This window comes from Macaca mulatta, chromosome 16 (genome assembly GCF_049350105.2).
Source record: "Macaca mulatta isolate MMU2019108-1 chromosome 16, T2T-MMU8v2.0, whole genome shotgun sequence".
NCBI classification, from domain to species: domain Eukaryota; kingdom Metazoa; phylum Chordata; class Mammalia; order Primates; family Cercopithecidae; genus Macaca; species Macaca mulatta.
The window spans coordinates 52,939,526-52,956,098 of NC_133421.1; the positions used below are offsets into that span (position 1 = coordinate 52,939,526).

General features: G+C 45.4%; 1 pseudogene; it reads right to left on the bottom strand.

The window, feature by feature from the left end:
* Positions 1-13,123: 13,123 nt before the first annotated feature.
* On the bottom strand, positions 13,124-16,147 carry LOC100423428 (E3 ubiquitin-protein ligase RNF126 pseudogene; annotated as a pseudogene).
* Between the last annotated feature and the right edge of the window lie 426 nt (positions 16,148-16,573).

Sequence of the window (16,573 nt, forward strand, 5' to 3'; positions counted from 1 at the left end):
TGAATTGATTTCCATTTCTTTGTTTTTTCTCCTTTCTGGTAGTTCATCAATATATATACTACATGATACATGTTTTCCATGATTTTTGTCCATAATATAATCTATTTAAACTGAGTAAGAGCTACTTCTAAATATGTTGTCTATGATCTCTTCTCTCACTTTAAAACCAATTAAAGTAGTAACCTCATTTTGAGTTCTCCATTCTACATGGCGATCATTTAGTGTATTTTAAAATATATAATTATTTTTATTTTTATTTTTACAGAGATGGAGTCTCACTATATTGCCCAGGTTAGTCTGGAACTCCTGGGCTCAAATGATCCTTTCACCTTAGCCTACCCAAGTGCTAAGATTACAGGCATGAGTCACTGTGCCTGGTCATTTAATGCATTTTTTAAAACCTGTATTACATGATAAATATTTCTGCATCACATAATTTCCATAAAACCTAGAAAATGTCCACTGTTTTCTATAAACATTGAGCCATCATTGACACAAATATCATTATGCTTGATTTTTTTTTTTCATCACAAATATTCTCTTTCCTTTTTCAAACATGCGGTAGGCATGTAAGCTCTCTTTGAAGTGAGGTATGACCACTTCATACCTCACTTGAGGTATGAAGTGAGGTATTGCTTTGACCAAGGACATGAGAGCCAATATGTGAGGAGTCAGTGCATGCATGACCTGCCACTTACCCCTCTCCATCCCTCTTTCCCTTTTTTTTTTTTTTTTTTTTTTTTTGAGACAGAATTTCGCTCTTGTTGCCCAGGCTGAAGTGAAATGGCGCAATCTTGGCTCACTGCAACCTCCGCCTCCTGGGTTCAATCGATTCTCCTGCCTCAGCCTCCCGAGTCGCTGAGATTACAGGCATGCACAACCACACCCAGCTAATTTTGTATTTTTAATAGGGACAGGGTTTCTCCATGTTGGTCAGCCTGGTCTCGAACATTACCTATCTGGTATGAAAAGACAAAAAACAGCAGGCCCCAAACAAGGCTGAAGTTCCATGTCCTCAAACCAAACCAAAGTTGTTTACTTGTAAGATCAGATCTTCAAGAAATCAGGAGAGAGATGATAACCAAATCCCATTAAGCCAGTGAGATTTCACTTACATTTTTACAAGGAAAGTAATCTTAAAATGATCAATCCAGCATTTGTTCATTGTTCCTGCTTTCCTCTGTCTCTCTCTGCCTATGAAACTTACCCATTCTGTCTAGCTCATTGAAGCTCCTTTCTGCTTAGTAGATTGGATGCTGTGTGGTTCAGGAATTGCTAATAAAAGCTAATCAGATTTTGGAAACACAATTTGTTGACCTTTTGTTCTTTGATGACCACTGCACCTCCAATTTATGTTCTTTTTCCTTCTTCATCAATAGACCTGTCTGTACTTCTCATTAAGCAGTAATGGCTAAAAGCCATTATAGCCATTTGAGAAGCACTTTCCTTTTCTAATCTTTTTGCCTTGCTCCTCACTAGCATAGTGTTTAAGAGGACAGACTCTAGAGTCCAGCAAGCCAGACTCAAATCGCAGCTCTATCACATACTAGTTTTGTGAACTGAGCCAGTTGGTTAACTTCTCTGAGCCTCCATTTTCTTGTCTCTAGAATGGGGACACAAATTGTACCTGCTTTTTACGATTGTTGTGAAGATTGAATGAGATATTTCACATAAACACTTAGCCCAATGCCTGGTACAGAGTAAGTGCTGAATAAATATTAGCTATCATTTATTAGTGCCTTATTAGTGCTTTATTGTTCTAAGCTTCAGCTTACCCTGTGATTCTGGCATTTCTGGCCCACCAGTGTAAGTTACAGTCAAGGAGTCTGTATCACAAAATAGAACTACTATATAATCCAGCATTCTCACTTCTGGGTATACAGTCATCCCTTGGTATCAGTAGGGATTGGCTCTGGGACCTCCCATTGATACCAAAATCCACAGATGCTCAAGTCCCTGATATAAAATGTTGTAGTATTTTAGCTGGGCTTGGTAGCATGCACCTGTAGTCCCAGCTACTTGGGAGGCTCAGGTGTGAGGATCGCCTGAGCCCAGGAGATCAAGGCTGCAGTGAGCCAGGACGGTGTCACTCTACTCCAGCTTGGGTAATGGAGTGAGACACTGTCTCAAAAAAAAAAAAAAAAAAAAGTTGTAGTATTTGCATATGACCTGTGCACATTCTCCTATAAACTTTAAATCATCTCTAGATTACTCATAATACTCAATACAATGTAAATGCTATGTAAATCATTTTTGTCACTCAGGCTAGAGTGCAGTGGCACAACACAGCTCACTGCAGCTTCCATCTCCTAGGCTCAATGCATCCTCCTGCCTCATCCTCCTGAGTAACTGAGACTACAGGTGTGCACCACTGTGCCAGACCACAGTTTCTACTTTTTTTTTTTTTTTGAGATGAAGTCTCACCCTGTCACCCAGGCTATGGTCCACCCGGGCTGGAATACAGTGGCGTGATCTTGGCTCACTGCAACCTCTGCCTCCCAGGTTCAAGCTATATTTCTGCCTCAGCCTCCCAAGTAGCTGGGACTACAGGCACGTGCCACCATGCCTGGCTAAATTTTTTTGTTTTGTTTTGTTTTTTGTTTTTTGTTTTAGTAGAGATGGGATTTCGACATGTTAGCCAGGCTGGTCTCAAACTCCTGACCTCAAGTGCGCCTCCTGCCTCAGTTTCCCAAAGTGCTGAGATTACAGGCATGAGCCACCGTGTCTGGGTAATTTTTCTACTTTTTGTAGAAACAGGGTGTCCCAATGTTGCGCAGGTTGGTTTTGAACTCCTGGGCTCAAGTGATCCTCCCATCTTGGCCTCCCAAAGTGCTGGGATTATAGGCATAAGCCACCGCTCATGGCCTAAATAGTTGTAATACACTGTTTATTTGTTTGTTTTGAGATGGAGTTTCACTCTTGTTGCCCAGGCTGGAGTGCAATGGCGTGATCTCAGCTCACCGCAACCTCCATCTCCTGGGTTCAAGCGATTCTCCCGCCTCATCCTCCCGAGTAGCTGGGATTACAGGCATGCACCACCACGCCTGGCTAATTTTGCATTTTTAGTAGAGACAGCGTTTCTCCATGTTGGTCAAGCTGGTCTTGAACTCCTAACCTCAGGTGATCCACCCGCCTCAGCCTCCCAAAGTGCTGGGATTATAGGCGTGAGCCACTGTGCCTGGCCCCAAAGTCCTGGGATTACAGGCATAAGCCACTGCTCATGGCCTAAATAGTTGTTATACTCTATTGTTTAAAAAACAACAATCAAAAACAGTCTGTACATGTTCAGTAGAGATGCAATATTTTAAAATATGTTTGATCCTCGGTTGGTCGAATCCATGGATTTGGAAACTACAGATATGGAGGGTCAACTGTATATCCAAAGTAAATGAAATCAGTATCTAAAAGAGATATCTGCACCCCCGTGTTCATTGCAGCTTTATTCACAATAGCTAAGATGTGGAAACAATCCATGTTCATCAGCAGATGAATGGATAAAGAAAATGTGGTATATATACATACATAATGGAACATTATTCGGCCTTTAAAAAGGACATTCTGCCATTTGGGACATGGATGAGCCAGAAAGATATTATGCTAAGTGAAATAAGCCAGGCGCAGAAAAACAATTACTCTATGATTCCACTTGTATGTGGAATCTAAAAAAGCTGAACTTGGCTGGGCATGGTGGCTCACACCTGCAAAGCCAGCACTTCGGGAGGTCAAGATGGATTGCTTGAGCTCAGAAGTTCGAGACCAGCCTGGGCAACATGGCAAAACCCCATTTTTATAAAAAATACAAAAATTAGCCAGGTGTGGTGGCATGCACCTATAGTCCCAGCTACTTGGGGGGATTGAGGTCAGAGGACTGCTTGAGCTTGGGAGTTCGAGGCTGCAGTGAGCTGTGGTACCACCAGTGCACTGCGGCCTGGGTGACAGAGCAAGACATTGTCTCAATAAATAGATAAATAAAATAAATAAAAATTTAAAAATTAAAAAGTTGAACTCATAGAAGCAGAGTAGAATGGTGGTTACCAGAGGCTGGGGTGTGAAGGAAGTGAACAGATGTTGATGAAAGGGTACAAACTTTCATTTATAAGATGAATAAGTTCTAGTGATCTAATTTACAATGTAGTGTACCTTACGGTATCATTTACTTGAAATCTGATAAGGGAACAGAATTTAAATGACCTCACCCCACCACACACACACAGTGGTAACTATGGATGATGACAGGTATGTTAATTAATTTGATTGTGATGATCATTATATAATGTATATGTATATCAAATCATGTTGTACATATTGAATATATATAATTTTTTTTGTAATTAAAAATATTGACTGCTGCAAGCTCAAGAGACTAAAAGGAAAAATGAAATGGATTCTGTGTCTCAGACATCTCCCGGTTCTTCATTTACCTGTAGCTTTGCACACACTTCTTGCCTCTCCCTGCAACGGACCCATAGCTGGTCCACAGCCACTTGGGAGCACCCTCGAGTTAGGGCTAATCTGTTCTTCCTCCTAACAGGTGCTTCAGATCCCAGCCAGCAAGGATCATTTTCAGAAACTTTCACTTTCGTATCTAGCCAGAGCTGGGAACTGGGCATGTCCTTCCAAACACTTGGCAGGAAGCTGGTTCCCAACCGTTAAGAAGCAATAAAACCAGGGCCACTCCTGCAGAAGAAGGCTTCTAACAGCACAGGATTCAAGCTGTGTAGAAGTAACTCCCAGCCCAGCAGTGTTTGCAAGTGTGGCTGGATCAGTATTTCAGAGTTCCCCTTCACTCTTATCAAATTCCCTTACGACCTCCCTGCACACCTCACCTTTTGAGACTGAGTCACCCGCCTACAGAACCAGAAAACAAAGAAGGTGAATTCAGGACAGTTACATGCAAAAATGCTGTTGGGCTGAGCCAAGACAAAGATTGGAGGACACATTTGCAGAGGAGTATGATTATTGTGTTTTTTTGTGTGTTTATTTGTTTGTTTGTTTTTGTGTGAGACAGAGTCTCCCTCTGTTACCCAGGCTAGAGTGCAGTGGCGCAATCTCGGCTCACTGCAGCCTCCACCTCCCTGGTTCAAGCGACTCTCCTGCTTCAGCCTCCCAAGTAGCTGGGATTACAGGCATACGCCACCATGCCTGAGTAATTTTTGTGTTTTTAGTAGAGACAGGGCTTTGCCATGTTGGCCAGGCTGATCTCAAACTCCTGACCTCAAGTGATCCACCCGCCTCGGCCTCCCAAAGTGCTGGAATTCCAGGCGTGAGCTACAGCGCCCTGCCCTGATTGTGTATTTTTGGCTGTCTTTTAAAGTTTTTAGGATTTCCATTTTTTTCCATTAATCTGTAATGAGAACTTGGAGTCATTTGGAAAAAATCTGAATGTAGAATCCTTCTAGATGGAAACAGTTTTCTTCCAGTCATTCATAGTCATTTCAACCAAATCCTATTTCAATGATTTTTTTTTAGCAATTCTCCCTTTTTGAGAAATTCCAAGACATCTAATATGGATCTTTCTTCTTTTCTCCTTATCTTTAAAAAAAATTAACAGACATTGTCTTTTAGAGCAATTTTAGGTTTACAGAAACACTGAGCAGAAACTACAGAGTTTCTACATACCTCCTCTTCCCAGGCACAGTTGCCTCTACTATTAACATCATACAACGTTAGTTATTACAAATTAGTGTGCTACATTTGTTACAATTGATGGATCGATATTGACACATTACTATTAACTCAGGTTCGTAGTTTATGTTAAGGTTCATTCTTTGTGTTGTACAGTTCTATGAGTTTTGACAAATGCATAATGTCATATACAGTATCAGAATAGTTTCACTGCCCTAAAAGTTCCCTGTGCTCCACCTATTCATCCCTCCTTCCCTTCTATTCCCTGGCAACCACTGATCTTTCTACTGTCTCTATAGTTTTATCTTTTCTAGATTATTGTCAGGGTGCGTGGCTCATGCCTATAATCCCAGCACTTTGGGAGGCCGAGGCAGGTGGATCACCTGAGGTCAGGAGTTCGAGCCCAGGCTGGCCAACATTGGAGAAACTGTCTCTACTAAAAATACAAAAATTAGCCGGGAATGGTGGCACACGCTTGTAGTCCCAGCTACTCAGGAGGCCGAGAGATGATCAGGAGGCCGAGGCATGAGAATCCCTCAAACCCAGGAGGCAGAGGTTGCAGTGAGCCAAGATCACACCACTGCACTCCAGCCTGGGCCATGGAGCCAGAATCTGTCTCAAAAAAAAAAAAAAAAAAAAAAAAGAATATGTATAGTTGTTGAGTCGCACAATATATATAATTTTCAGATTGGCATCTTACATTTAGAAATATGAATTTAAGGTTCTTCCATGTCTTTTTTATCTTGTTTTTTGATTTTTTTTTTTTTTTTTTTGAGACGGAGTCTTGCTCTGTCGCCCAGGCTGGGGTGCAGTGGCCGGATCTCAGCTCACTGCAAGCTCCGCCTCCCAGGTTTAGACCATTCTCCTGCCTCAGCCTCCCGAGTAGCTGGGACTACAGGCGCCCGCCACCTCGCCCGGCTAGTTTTTTGTATTTTTTAGTAGAGACGGGGTTTCACCGTGTTAGCCAGGATGGTCTCGATCTCCTGACCTCGTGATCCGCCCGTCTCGGCCTCCCAAAGTGCTGGGATTACAGGCTTGAGCCACCGCGCCCGGCCTGTTTTTTGATTTTTGAGATGGGGCTCTCACTGTTTTTCCCAGGCTGGTTACAAACCTCCATGTTTTTCCCTGGCTTGATGCCCCATATCCCCCCTCCCCATTTTTTTTTATTGCGGTAAAATACATACAACATAAAATGTACAACTGTAACTTTTTTGTTTTGTTTTGTTTTTTGTTATGGAGTCTTGTTCTGTCACCCAGGCTGGAGTACAATGGCATGATCTCGGCTCACTGCAACCTCTGTCTCCCGGGTTCAAGCGATTCTCATGCTTTAGCCTCCAGAGTAGCTAGGATTACAGGCACACACCACCACACCCAGTTAAGTTTTGTATTTTTATTAGAGACATTGGCCATGTTGGCCAGGCTGGTCTCAAACTCCTAACCTCAGGTGATCTACCTGCCTCGGGCTCCCAAAACGCTGGGATTACAGGCATGAGCCACCATGCCCAGCCCACTGTAACCATTTTTCAGTGTACAGTTTAGTGATATTAAATACATTCATAATGTTCTGGTACCATCACCAGTATTCAGCTCTAGAACCCTCTTCATCTTGTAAAACAGAAACTCTATATCCATTAAGTAATAAAATTCTCCTTCCTCTTTGTTTTTTAGAGATGTGGTCTCATTTTGTCCCCCAGGCTAGAGCACGGTGGCACAATCATAGCTCACTGCAGCCTCAAACTCCTGGGCTCAAGGGATCCTTCCACCTTAGCCTTCCAAGTAGCTGGGATTACAGGTGTGAGCCGCTGCACCTGGCTTGCTTTTCTGACAGGTTCTTGAAGGGAATCCATTAAAGCCTAATTAATCAGAGGTATCCAGGAGTGAACTTTCCTTCACCCTTTTGTATAAAGCTTCTCTTTGCTTTGTGAAGATCTGAGTGGCTATTGTTACAATGTGAATGAGGTTTCACTCTTAGGGAGTGGGTTCAGGAATAGAAAAAAACACCAACTTGCTCAGACACGTGTATCAAATGACAAGATGATCTCACCAAGCACTGTCCTCCTCAGAATTTATTTTGGGTGCAACACACATTAAGGACATAGTGGTAAACCAGGCTTGGAAGCCATCTGTGTGAGAGATTTGCCAGAGGCATGAAGACATCGTATCCCCAGTGTCTCTGAAAAGGAGAGCTCTTTGCCTTCCATCACAGGCATAGGCAAGTACCCTGCAAATCGCTTCCCACTCAACACAATAGTTCTTGTTGCTATTTTATTTGTGAGCTATGTCATACATGCAGAGGAGTAAAGAAAACATATGTGTTGTTCAATTGTCAGTATAAATTGAACACCCATATAACCACCACCAGGTCTAGAATAGTATTCAGCCCCCTCCCAGCATCCCTTGTGTGTCCCCCTATTCCATCCCCTTCCCTCCGCTAGAGGTGGCCACTATCCTAACTTGTGGAAACCATTTTCTTTTCTTTCCTCTTTTGTGTTACAACTAAGTGTGCCCCATAAACAAGCATCAGTTTATGAATGTCGTATAAGTGGAATTAGACCGGGTGCAGAGGTTTACTTCTGTAATCTCAGCACTTTGGGAGGCCAAGGCAGGTGGATCACCTGAGGTCCAGAGTTCGAGACCAGCCTGGCCAATGTGGTAAAACCCTGTCTCTACTAAAAATACAAAAAACGTAGCTGGGTGTGGTGGCAGGCGCCTGTAATCTCAACTACTCAGGAGGCTGAGGCAGGAGAATCTCTTGAACACTGGAGGTTGCAGTGAGCCAAGATCACACCACTGCATGCCAGCCTGGGCGACAGAGGAAGCCCCTGTCTCAAAAAAAAAGAAAGAAAGAAAAAAGAAAAAGGAATGATATCGTATGTATTCTTTGTGACTTGTTTCTTCTTCACTATTGTTCTCAGACAAGGTGTGAAGAGGCCTTTTTGGTGCCTCCTGATGTTTTCTAGGATGGTGGATTCAGGAGTATGCTGTCTTCAGAAACATTTCTGGCCTCAAAGTCACACTGAGCAGCTTGGGCCTCCTAGCTCAGCCACTTACTAACGGCACAACCTTTCTTGTCCTCCTTTGTAAAATCAGAACAAATTATTCCTGTAGACATGAGCACCTCAAGAGCAGGAGTGTTCCTCATTTGCCATTCTGTTCTCAAGAACTCACAGTGCCTGGTGCCTAATGAATCCTGAGTGAACACAGGAGACATGGTGAGATCATGTATGTAAGGGCCTAATGCCACCCCTGATTTATAGCAACTGCTCAATACATGAGATCCAATCTTATTATTGCCACAGTGTTATTTATTTGAATACGGGAGGCAGCCTCTCAGATGGCCGCCAAGGAGTCCCACCTCCTGGTATTCTTGTATTTGTACATCCCTTGACTGTACACTGGATATATTCACTTACTCCTAAGAAATAGAATGCAGCAGAAGGAATGGAATGTCACTTCCAAAATTATAAAAGACCATGGCTTTTATTTTGAGTCCTCTTTCTCACTGAGGTCTCTTGGACTGCTCACCCTGGAGGAAGCCAGCTGCCATGTCAAGAGGCAGCCCTGTGGGGAGGCTCATGTGATGAGGTGACCGAGTCCTGTAGATAAACACAAATTGTGAGCTTGGGAGTGGATTCTCCATCCAGTTGAGCCTTTGGATGGGGCTGTGGTCCAGGCTGACAGCTTGACTGCCACCTTATGAAAGACCTTCAGCCAGAGGCACCCAGCTAAGCCATGCCTGGATTCCCGACCCACAGAAACCGTGAGATAACAAATCTTTGTTGTTTTCCACGACTACATTTTATGGCAATTAGTTACACAGTGATAGATAACTAATGCAGTGCCTTCTCTTGGGTGAAAGTGTGCTGACAATGTTTAGAGCCTGTGGCAGACAAGGAGATGCACTGTTCAGATCCCCATTTAACGGTGGACTCACTGCCCAGCTGCAAGGAGTTCAGTTCACTGACAGCCTTCAAGTCCACCTCAGCTTTCCAGCCAGATCATGCTCTTCTTGGGACATTCTCCCTGGCCAATGACTGGGCAAGGGTTAGAACAATGGCCTAGCCATCTCTGCTCAATGCTAGACCCCTCGAATGGGTAGTTTTTGCTTCAGAGCTTCCTGTTTGGCTGGTAGAGACTTTGACAGGTCTCCTTCCATGGGTGTTGCTCCCCAATAAATCTTTCTGTTCCATCCTCATCATAGCTTCTGCTTCCAGAGAATCCATTCTGTCATGAAACATCTACCACACAGAAACTCAAGCTTTCAGCCAGGTGCAGAGGTTCTCACCTGTAATCCCAACACTTTGGGAGGCCAAGGCAGGAGGATCGCTTGAGCTCAGGAGTTCAAGACCGGCCTGCGAAACATAGCAAGACCCTGTCTCTGTGACACACACACACACACACACACACACACACACAAATTAGCCAGGCATGGTGGTGCATGTCTATAGTCCTAACTATTGGGAGACTGAGGCAGGAGAATCACCTGAGCCTGGGAGGTCTAGGCTGCAGTGAGCCATTATTGTACCTCTACTCCAACCTGGGCAACAGAGTGAGAGCCTGTCTCTAACAATCAAACAATCAAATAAAGCCTCAAGCTTTGTAGCCAACCCAGACCTGAGTCCAAATACAGACTCTGCCCCTTGCTAGCTCTGTGACCCTGGGCAAGTTACTTAACTTTTCTGAGCCTTGATTTTCTCACACATAAAATGGATGACAAATAATGTAGGAGCTGAAATGGGATACTTATAGTGTAAAACAGAGTTCCCAGCTTCTAATAATAGTTAAAGGATAATTTTTTTCTTTTTTTTTTTTTTCATTGCACTACTTTGTCACCCAGGCTGTAGTGTAATGGCGAGATCTCGACTCACTGCAACCGCTCTGCCTCCTGGGGTCAAGTGATGCTCGTGTCTCAGCCTCCCGAGTAGCTGAGATTATAGGTATGTGACACCATGCCGGGCTAATTTTTGTATCTTTAGTAGAGATGGGGTCTCACCAGGTTGGCCAGGCTGGTCTCAAACTCCTGACCTTAAATGATCCACCCGCCTCAGCCTCCCAAAGTGCTGGGACTATAGGTGTGAGCCACCGTGCCCAGACAGGAGAACTATTATCTATCCACAGACTACACACCAACTAGTCGCTTTACATTTTGCATAAAATGTTACTGGCAATTGATTCAATACATTGCCTATTATATCTATAGTAGACCTTTGACATTTGTGAGGATTATACCCTTTACCTTTGTGAAAATACCACTGTAGCACATATTGTCACATATAAAAGGAAATAAAGTACAACTCAAAAGTACACATTACTTTTGTGTGTGTGTGTATGTGTGGGTGTGTGTGTATGTGTCTAGACAGGGTCTCACTCTGTCACTCAGCACCCAGGCTAGAGTACAGTGACATGATCACAGCTCACTGTGGCCTCGAACTCCTGGGCTCAGATAATTCTTCTACCTCAGCCTCCCAAGTAGCTGGAACCACAGGCGCACATCACCACACCTGGCTAATGTTTATTTCATTTTTATTTTCGTAGAGACAGGGCCTTGTTAGGTTGCCCAGGCTGATCTTGAATTCTTGGGCTCAAGTGATCCTCTTGCCTTAGTGCTAAGTACTGGGATTTAACAGGCGTGAGCCCCTGTGCCTGGCCTTCATTACTCTTTTAGGTCCTTAACAGTTCTATAAGTAAGGCACTAAAGCTGTATAAAGCTATTAAAAATAAGTATGGCTTCGGTAATGCCAAAGCAATTTGGAGGATTGTTTCTCTTGTTGGCACTGAACCTTATCACATCAGAGGGCTGAGCCACTCCTGAATGCCACCCTTTTAATAAACCCAGACATCTGAAATGTAACAGGTCAAAACCTGTTTCTCCTACAGTCTGTGTCACCTTGATAGATAATTCCAAGCCAGAAAACAGGAAGCCATCAGTGATAGCTCCCTCTTATCCCTCACCTCCAATCCAACATCATGTCTTATTTATCTATTTGTTTTCCTTCAAAATGGCCTAAATCCCCTCACCCCTTTCCATCCTCACTGGTACCACCCCAGCTTCTTCTCTTTGAAGAGCCTCCTCACTTGCTCTCCTCTAGTTTAGTATCCATGCCACAGCCAGATAGCTCTTTTTAAAATGCAAACAATGATGAATTTCCACAATTCCCCATGCATTTGGAATAAAGGCTATACTCTTTATCAAGACATCTGAGGCTCTGCGTAAGCTACCCCCAGCCGCTTTCCACAATCTGACCTGCACTCCCCAAACATTCCCTTCCAGAAGTCAATTTCTCGCTTGTCTTAGATCCATCCAACCCATAGGCATTCCCTGTGTCTGGAACTCTCTTCTACACACTCTGGCTGCAGGCTCCTTTTTCTCCTTCAGGTCTAAGCCTAAACATCACCTCCACAGGGAAGCCTTTATTAAGCATCCTCTGAAATAGGTTCTGTCACATACAGCTTCCTCCTATTATTCACAGCCACAGCACCCACATCATTTCTTTCTTTGCATGCATCCCAGTTGGTCAGGACACACTTACTGGTTTATTGGAGGTTTCTCTCCATTTGTTGCATTTTCTTTGAGTGCAGAGGCCTTATTCCTTGTGTTCATCCAGAGCCAATCCCAGTGCTGACCACAATACAGACTTCATAAATACAGTAAATCCAGTAGTTCCCCCTTACCCCTGGGGGACATGTTCCAAGACCCCCAGTGGATGCCTAAAATCACAGTACCAAATCTTTTTTTCTCTCTCTCTCTTTGTAAGTAGTGTATTTTAAATAGCTTTCAAGATACACATATTTTTTCTTTAAAAAATGTCTGTTGGTGGCCGGGTACGGTGGCTCACACCCGTAATCCCAACACTTTGGGAGGCCGAGGAGGACGGATCGCGAGATCAGGAGTTTGAGACCAGCCTGGACAACATGGTGAAACCCCGTCTCTACTAAAGATAGAAAAAAATAGCCGGGTATGGTGGCGGGCGCCTGTAATCCCAGCTACTCAGGAGGCTGAGGCAGAAGAATCGCTTGAACCTAGGAGGCGGAGGTTGCAGTGAGCCGAGATTGTGCCACTGCGCTCCAGTCTGGGCGACAAAGCTAGACTTAGTCTCAAAAAAAAAAAAAAAAAAAGTCAGTTGGAGCAGTTTTGTTCTTGAATTTTGCTGATCATTCTCATGGTCCCGAGCCCCCGAACTCCGGGTCGTGGAGGTAGCCGAGGGGGAGGCTGGGGGCCTACGCGGCCTGTCCTGGCGGCGCTCACAGCGCTGGTGGAGCAGCTGTGACCCGTCTTGTCACAGATCATGCATGGCCGTCATGTGAGCTAAAACTTCCATTTATTTCAAAGCAGTAATAATTTAAAATTATAAAAATCTTTCCACCGCTGAACGTTTAGAGGGTGAGGTTAGACAGAGGACGGGGAGGATGAGGACGTCCCAGAAGGGACGATGTGGCCTACGCCTTCCCGAGCCAGGGAGCCGGTGGGCCGGGCCAGGATCCTGCCCTAGAACAGGCGGGGGCCTGTAGCGCTGACCAGTCAAGAGTGGCGCCGCTGGGGCACCCAGTCTGTGAGCGCCGTGTGGCGCTGGCTGAGGTCCCGCGGTCTCCCCGCAGCCTCAGGCGCAGCGGGCACGGGTGGGTCCCGGCCGACGCGCGCTCAGGAGTTACTTGTGGCGTTCTCGTTGCAGGGCGAGCTGGAGGAGGAGGAGGACAACGAGGAGGAGGAGAACAACGAGGAGGAGAAGTTCATCCCAGTCAGGCCCGGGGGGGTGGGTTCGTGGCCGTGTTGTGTCCCGGGAGGCTTTTTCGGCAGGCGGGGCAGCTGTCGTACTGCTCCAGCAGGTGCACGATGCAGCCATCGTGGAACAGGTGGTTGCAGGGCAGCTGCTCGCCCAGCGCGTCGTCGTCCTTGCACACGGGGCACTCGTCCCGGGAGCCTACGTGCTGCTCGGTGACGGAGTCGGTGGGGAGGGACTGGATTTTCTCTTCATCTGCCGGTGGGGGGCCGGTGTTTTCAAGCCGAGGAGCTGTGCGACGGCCCCTCAGGCGTATTCGCCCCTCAGGCGTATTCCATAGGGTTTGAGTGCAGGACTCCCCAAGGACCCAGCCTGGGGATGGTGGCGGACGTGATGATGCCGTTGACGAGCTGCTGGATGATCCCTTCTAGCGTGGGGAGGCCTTTGTACCGGGCAGTGGCCCGCCGCGTGGGGAGGCGGAGACGGGGATGCCGGGCTCGGTACGGGGCCAGGACTCTCTCCCACGGTCTCTCAGAGTCCTTGCTGCCCCAGGAGGGCACGTGGGGATCTCGAAGCTGTCGTCAAAGATGACAAAGATGCCGAAAGCAAACTGTCCGTAGCCCTGCGGCAGCGTGAACAGGTGCGGGTCCACGTTCTCCAACGGCGGTCGGCTCTGGTCCGTGGGGACGGTGGCAGGAGTAGAATCGTTTTCTGTGCTCCTGGTCTCTTCAGGAAGCTCCTCGATAAAATCAGACGTGCATCTTGGACAGATATAATCCGACAGGCGCGGGACGATGTCCAAGGAGCAGCAGAGGCAGAAGAACCGTCCAAGCTGCGGCGACGCCTCAGCTTGCTGCTGCCTCGCTGATCGACGCCCAAACCTTTTATATACTATGTTTTTTCCTACCTACATATTTATGATCAAGTTTAATTTACAAAATAGGCGCTTACAAAGTAAGCGATTAACAACAATAACGAATAATAAATAGAACAATTGAGTCAAATAAGGGTTTCTTGAACACAAGCACTGCAATACCATGGATTGGTCTGATAACCAACAGCTACTAAGAGACTAATGAGCAAGTAGCATCTACAGTTCAGATACACTAAACAGACGGAGGAATTCACATGCCGGGAGGGGTGAAGCAAGATGGTGTGAGATTTCATCACCTCACTCAGAATGGCAAGCAATTGAAAACATGAATTATTTCTGGAATTTTCAATTTAATATTTTTGGACTACAGTTGACTGCAGGTAACTGAAACCGTGCATAAGGGGGTACTACTGAATCTGTATTTTGAATTTTCTAGCTAAGAATATCACTTTTTTTACTTTTTTGAGATGGAGTCTTACACTGTCACCCAGGCTGGAGTGCAATGCCACGATCTTGGCTCACTGCAACCTCCACCTCCTGGGTTCAAATGATTCTCCTGCCTCAGCCTCCCAAGTAGCCCGGATGACAGGAACCCGCCACCACACCCAGGTAATTTTTGTATTTTTAGTAGAGACAGGGTTACATTATGTTGGCCAGGCTGTTCTTGAACTCCTGACCTCAGGTGATCCGTCCGCCTTGGCCTCCCAAAGTGCTGGGATCACAGGTGTAAGCCACCGTCACCGGCCAGAATATCACTTTTTTACAATTTTTTTTTTTCCCTTAACTTTGAGACAGGGTTTCTCTTTGTCGCCCAGGTTGGAGTGCAGTGGTGCCATCACAGGTCACTGCAGCCTCTGCCTCCTAGGCTCAAGCAATCATCCCGCCTCAGCCTCCCTAATAGGTAGGACGACAGGTGCCCACAACCATGCCTGGCTAATTTTGTGTTTTTTGTAGTGAAGCATTTCACCATGCTGCCTAGGCTTGTCTTGAACTCCTGGGCTCAAGTGATTCACTTGCCTCAGCCTTTCAAAGTGCCAGGATTACAGTCATGAGCCACATGGCCAAGAATATCACTTTTACCTTTAACAGATATTTTTCTTTTTCTTCTTCTTTTTTTTTTTTTTTTTTTTTTTTGAGACAGGGTCTCACTCTGTTGCCTGGGCTGGAGTGCAGTGGCATGAACAAGGCTCACTGCAGCCTCAATCTCTTGGGCTCAAGTGATTCTACCACTTCAGCCTCCTAAACAGCTGGGACCACAGGCATGCATCACCCTACCTGGCTACCTTTTAAAATTTTGTGTAGAGACCAGGTCTTACTATGCTGCCCAGGCTAGTCTTGAATTCCTGACTCAAATGATCCTCCCGTCTTGGCCTCCCAAATTGCTGAGATTACAGGCATGAGCCATCGCCCCTGGCCAACAGTTATTTTTCTTTACTGCAAGAGCATTACGTTGTCATGGTAGAAAAGATTAGACTCCATAGATTAAATAAAAACATAAAATCATGTTACCCCACATTTAGAGATAGCCACTATTAGCCTTCAGATATATTCCTCCAGGGCCTTTTTAATGAATCTCAATGCAGGGATATACATGCTCCCAAGTCCTTCAACTTTCTGTGGTTGCCTGTTCTTTGACAGCCAGATAAAATATCTTGGTCTCATGCCACGTGCTAAGGGACATCAAGCCTTCTCCTGGTAATTTTCCAATCCCTGATTCAGCCAGATTCCACCTCCATTTCCTAAAGTTGCTGTCTGCTCTCTTCTCTGCTTTGTCCCTGCACCCTCTACTCCATCTATCTCCTCCTTTTGTCCCAAAGGTCACCAAGCACTCAGTGGATAACAGATTCTTCTTTACTGGAGTTCGGGATCAAGAAGGTGACCCCTAACCAAGCACAAAGTAGGAGATGACATAAGGTTCAGCGCTGACCATTGCTGTCAGCAATGGAGATTTCTTATGGACTTCTGTGTCCAAGGTCTTGCCCTGCTGCCATCTTGGTCTTCTCCCTTCCACCTCTAACCAGGTCCTTCTCCACTTTGCTACACGTGTCAGGACCCTGAAAATAGAGTCTTTCTGACCTATCAGAAAGAAAGATCAGATTCCTGGCACTTCTGTTGTGCAGAACAGCTTAGCTCATCTATACATCTATACTTTTCTCTCCTAACAGAGCTTGTCCAGGTACCTGTTCTTTCATAGTAGGGGGAGGGGTGATAGTGGGATGGGGATGGAGACAAAAAAAGACAGAGATATCAAGAGAGTTTCCAAAACTAAGAAACAAGGTGTCATAGGGCCCTACGACCACCCTCTGTTTCAAAGACTCATTTGAATGACTCACAGAACTCAAACAAATGGCTAGAC